This window comes from Cervus elaphus, chromosome 10 (assembly GCF_910594005.1).
Source record: "Cervus elaphus chromosome 10, mCerEla1.1, whole genome shotgun sequence".
Lineage (NCBI taxonomy): Eukaryota > Metazoa > Chordata > Mammalia > Artiodactyla > Cervidae > Cervus > Cervus elaphus.
The window spans coordinates 46,919,408-46,925,478 of record NC_057824.1 but is presented as its reverse complement, the minus strand read 5'-3'; positions in this window follow the sequence as shown (position 1 = coordinate 46,925,478).

The window sequence follows — 6,071 nt, the reverse complement described above, 5'->3', positions numbered from 1 at the left end:
CTTTATCAAGGTCCTCAGAGACCAGCATGGAGGCTGGAATGCGGGTTATCCATGCCCTGGGGTTAGTCTGACTTAAGATGCTCCTTCCTTTCAAAGGCTGCACTGTCCAGAATGGGAGCCACCAGCCACATGTGCTATTTAAACTTCAATGTTGTTTGGTTAAAATTAAACAGAATTTTAAAATGAGTTCCACAGTCCCATTAACTACCTTTCAAATGCTCAGTACCTCTTCAAGGTGGACAGAACAGAAATTATTTGAAATGCTCAGCTGAGGTCCCAGGAAAGAGAAATCCCAGATGCCAGAAACAAGAGGGGGCTGCCCTGCCCAACAAACAGAGGACAGCTTGCCCTGCTTCTGGGGTGAGGATGGGGGGAACAGCAGGGGCTTGTGCTCAAGTGCATGTGGGGAAAAAAAAATAATAATAAAAAAATAAATAAATAAAAAAATAAAAGAAATCAAGTGCATGTGGGGATAGGAGACAGCCTTGGGAGCATGCCTAAGCTCAGGGCAGGTCCTGAGAGCTCTGTCTAAAGCTGGACCTTTAAAAAAGGGTGAACTTGAGAAAAAAATGCCCATCTAGGGGGCTTCCCCGGTGGCTCAGTGGTAAAGAAATCTGCCTGCCAATGCAGGAAACATGGGTTCGATCCCTGGTCTGGGAAGATCCCACATGCCACGCAACAGCTAAGCTCATGCACCACAACTGCTAAGCCTGTGCTTCAGAGCCCATGCCCAGCAACAGAGAGAAGCCACCACCGTAAGAAGCCCACACACCACAACTAGTAGCCTTCTGCTCGCCAAAAATCTGAGAAAAAGCCCATGCAGCCACGAAGACCCAGCACACCCCCAAAATAAATAAATGAATAAAATTATTTTAACAAATGCTCACCTACAAGGAGGTGACAAACAAGCTTGTCTGTTGCAGCCTGAGAATCAGAACTCCTCCCAACCCAGCGCTGCACTAACCAGACAGGAATGGTTCAGAAAACTCCCAACTCGAAACAAAGACGTAAGTACTGAACAAAGCCTGAGGATACTTCTGGGGGTAAAACGAAAAGGGGGGAAAAAGAGCTTGGAAGTTGTGTTCCCAAGATCCAGGCTGCAACAGATTCTATTGCAGGGAAAAAAAAAGCAGCAGCCACTCTAAGGATGAGCTCACAGTGAGAAATGTCAAACCCCCCGGGGACACGATTCACTGGGGTGGAAACTCAGAAGACACAACAAACAGACCAGAGGCCCCAGGTCTCCAGAATACAGGACAACAATCTGAAAGAGAAGACAAAATAAGTCTGTTAAAGGTGATCACAGAGCAGCTGCCGGACTTCCCTGGAGGCCCAATGGTTAAGACTCTGCACCGCCACTGCCAGGGAGGGGGGCGTGGGTTTGATCCCAGGTCAGAGAACTAAGATCCCGAGTGCCAAAAAAGGGGGTAAAAAACAAAGAGTGGTTGCCTTTAGGGGTAAGGAGTGGACATGAGGGAGGCTTCTAGGGGTAATGGAATATTCTGTGTCCTGATCCAAGTGCCGGTTACCTGTTATTTGTTCAATTTTTGAATATTTAGTGACATGCATACATAGGATTTCTGTACTTTTTCAGATGTATAATTCAATGGCATCACTGACTCAATGGACATGAGTTTGAGCAAGCTAGGGGAGTTGGTGACGGACAGCGAAACCTGGCGTCCGTCCATGGGGTCGGAAAGAGTTGGACACGACTGAGTGACTGAACTGATGTTATAATTCAATACAATAATTTAACAAATGATTAAAGGAAAAATATTAGGAATTAGAAAGCTAAAGAATAAGACGTTATCGGGGTGGAAACAGAGGCAGGGTGGTTTTGTTTTGTTTTGTTTGGCTGCACCTTGCGGCTTATGGGAACTTAGCTTCTCAACAAGGGATTGAACCCATGTCCTCAGCAGTGAAAGCGTGGAGTCCTAACCACTGGGCCAAGGAGACAGGTTTTAAGAAGAATCAAACAGAGCTTTTAAAGATAAAAATGCACTCAACGAAACAAAATTTTAAAAGGGAAATTAGTAACGTAACAAGTTAAATGAATCCGAAATGAAGATGACTGACCTGGGAGACATATCTGACAAATAGATTGTGCTCAGCACACACAGGAAGGTAAAATGGTGGAAAACATGCAACAGACGTTAGGAGACAGAGAAGAAAGAATAACAAATTTGCACAAGTCTAAGAAGTTCTATAAGGAGAAACAAAAAATGGGGGAAAGACAATATTTAAAGAGAGAATGATCACTAATTTTCCAGAATTGGTAAAAGAGTCGATGTTAAAGATTCAAGCAGCAGAAACCCTACTCCTGCTCAAAACAGTAAGTCCACATTTATTTACTTCTTAGCAGCCTGTCCAGCATGTGGGTCTTAGCTCCCCGACCAGGATCCATCCTAGGCCCTGGCAGCGAAAGCGCCGAGTCTTAATCACTGGACCAGCAGCGAATTTCCAAAATTAAAATTTTTTTGTGCTTCAAACAGCACCATAAAGTGAAAAAAAGACCCATAAAACTATGAGATGGCTGTAATAAAAAAGACAGAGTTAAAAAAAAAAAAAGATAACAAGTTCTAAGGAGGATGGGGAGACACTGGGACCCTTAAGTACTGCTGGTGGGAATGTGAAATGGTGCAGTCACTTTGGAAAATAGTCCAAAGAAAGCTCCTCAAATCGTGAAACAGAGTTAACCACACCCAAGAGAAGGGAAAACATGTTTCTACACAAAAACTTGTACACAAATGTTCATGCGACCTTATTCATAATGGCCCAAAATGGAAAGAACCCAAATGTCCACCGACTGATGAATGGATAAATAACACACAGCATGCCCACACAATGGAATTTTATTTCACAATAAAAAGGAATGAAGTACTGCGCATGGATGTCCGACAATGGTACAGCATGGATGAAGCTTGAAAGTACTATGCTGAATGAAAGAAGCCAGTCACAAAGGACCAGATTTGATTCCATTTAAATGGAACGTCCAGGGGAGGGAGGCTCAAGAGGGAGGTGATACATGGATAATTACGGCTGACTTGCCTTGTTGTATGGCAGAAGCCAACACAACTCTGTAAAGCAATTCTCCTCCAATTAAAAGACAAGTTAAAAAAAAAACAGCAATAATAAGTGGAACTTCCAGAATGGACAAATATACAGACAGCAGATTAGCTGGTCTCTGACTCTGGGGTAAGATATGGGGAGTTAAGGCTAAGGAGAGCAGTGTTTCTTCTGGGGGTTGCAAACGTTCTGAAATTGATTGTGTTGATGGTTGCACAATTCTGTGATTGTACTACAAACCACCAAATCACACAGCTTAAGTGGGTGAACGGCAAGGTATACAAATGATATCTCAATAAAATTATTAAAAATAATACTAATAAAGCACATGAATGGTGCCATTATTGAATTACAGGGTCTTTTTGTCTACAGAGCACCAGCAGTGGCTGAGGAATCTCTCTACAAGGCTACCCCAGTGGAGGAAATGGGAGGATGAAGGGTCTTAGTCAAACTCCAAATATTTTCATCCGATACTCAGTTTTCATAGAAGCAACCAGTATTTATTGAACTTCCTCTGCGAGTCAGGCCCTGCTTTCAGGTGTTCTGCCAGCAAAACAAACTCCCCACCCTCAGGGAAGATGGACTTTAGATAAGAAAATGATAAACAGGTAAGAAGTCAGGTTTCTAGAAAGGCTGGGAAAAAGAACTAGCAGGGCAGTAAAGAGATAACTGGTATTGGGTTGGCCAGAAAGTTGGTTCAAGCTTTTCTGTACCATCTTATGGGAAAACCCAAATGAATGTTTTGGCCAAGCCAATATTTTACATACAACAAGTTAGGAAGCCTCCTATGAGCAGAGGCCTGAAGGAAGCAGTGGTGGGTGCTGTGTGGGTATCAGGGGGCAGGAAAAGCAAAGTCTTGAGTGGGAAGGTGATCAGGGTGTTAGAAGAACAAGAGAGAAAACAGGGTGGTTGGGTGGATGAGTGATGGGAGAGACAGGGAGGAGGGGTTGGGAGGGTGAGAAGACAGAAAGGCCTCTGGCTCCTTCCCAGAAGATGGAAGGGTCCAGAGTACCCTGACTTAGGTTTTAGAAGAAACACTATGACCGCTTTGTGGAAAATGGACCAAAGGGCCAGAGTCGAAGCATCCTTCTTCTCCAAATAGTTCCACCTCTTATTCAACAGATTTGAGATCTTTCTGAACAGTTTTTTTGTTTCTTTGCTGCAAAGTCTGCACATTTTTAGTGCCACTAAGCTATGGTTTTGGTTAAAAAGAAAACATATTCAGTATTTTTTATTTTCATCATGTATAGATGGTGGCATCATTTTTTCTCATGTTCAGATTCACTTGTTTGGAAAGTCTTTGACCTAAGAGTAACACTCAGGCTTGTAACAGAAGCTTGGCAGTAGCTCAATTCAGCCGCTTATTGAGATTCACATGGGTGGATCTGCATAGATTTATACAGTATCAATATGTCTTTTCACATCAATTGGCTCAGTCATTGATCTTAGTCTCAACATAAAAATGATTCACATTTGAGATTATTTGAGATAAGTTAACAGCATTTCACCAAGAAAACACCAAAGTTTCAGAACTTAAAAATAGCTGAATATTAAGACTATTGTTCTTTTACAGGCAAAGAATTGACAGATTAAAACCACTTCTGGAGATCACATAGCTAGTAGTTTAAATGGTGTGGCCAGGATTTAAACCCAGGCAGTTTAAAATGCAACCCACAAGGGACTTCCCTGGTGGTCCAGGGGTTAAGACTCGAGCTTCCAGTGCAGGGAGCACTGTTCAATCCCTGGTCGGGAAACTACGACCCCACACACACTGTGCAGCCAAAAAATAAATAAGTAAAATGCAACCCATTAACTTCACCACTACACTTCTCAGAAAGAGGCATCTGAATTGGGCCTGCTAGCAGGTTGCACCTCCCCACTCCCAGGATTAAAGGGAACTGGCAAAGGCTGGGATATCCATTCTGGGGAAGGAGTTAGGGAACAAATGAGGATCCCAGCTCATGAGGACAACCTCAGGAGAGGCTCGGCATCTTGTTTTACCATGAGGCAGTCCGTGCATTTACGGAAATTCCTAGGGTTGGCCTCAATCCTCCGGATCCTGTGTGGGGTGGAAGCTGTGTGGCTGGAGATCAAGGGAGGGGAAATGGCCTTGAGACAGTAAGGTCTTGGAAGATAGTGAGGATCAGGAGTGTGGCTAATCAGGAGATTAGCAGTGGGTGTTGGCTAAGAAGAGAAAGGGCGATTAAGCCTGGGGGGAGTGGGTGGCCCATGAATGGTCCTGGTGGTGGGAAAGCCCCAGCCATAGGCCTTCCTAGAAGTCCTCCCTCCTTTTACTTCATTCATGATGAATCACACCCTTCTCCCTCACACAGGGCCCTGTGGGAGATGACAACTCTTTCAAAAAAGGCTCCTGGCCTTTAGAATCTCACCTTGAGGTGGTTGTGGGTATAAAAAACTTTTCATTTAATCTTTCCAATCTGAGGAGGTGGCTGGTAAGATACCACCTTAGGATAAAATGATGATAAAACTGAGACCTTAAAGAAGCTAAGTGACTTGCTTGAGATCACACAGCTAGTAAGAGGCAGAGCCCGGGTTACTTGAGTTAAAAGCTGCTCTGTCAATGCTAGCACTGGGGAAAAGTAACAGAAAATGCTTAAATATATCAATAACGGACATGGAAGTGTTAATTGCTCAGTCTTTTCCCCACTCTTTGGGACCCCTGGAGACTAGTCCGCCAGGTTCCTCTGTGCATGGAATTCTCCAGGCAAAAATACTGGCGTAGGCAGCCATTCCCTTCTCCAGGGGATCGTCCCAGTCCAGGGATCCAACCCGGGTCTCCTGCATTGCAGGCAAATTCTTTACCATCAGAGCTATCACTGCAAAAACTCTATGAGGTTTTCAACTTTTCCTAGACGTGGAAGGGTTTAAGAGCATCCGCTATTACCTCAATCTCAATCACAAACCTGAGAAATTACCAGCATAATGAATTTCCATTGCCTCTCCATTCTGTGCTATTGCTAGAGGGAATTCACTCAGAATAGAAT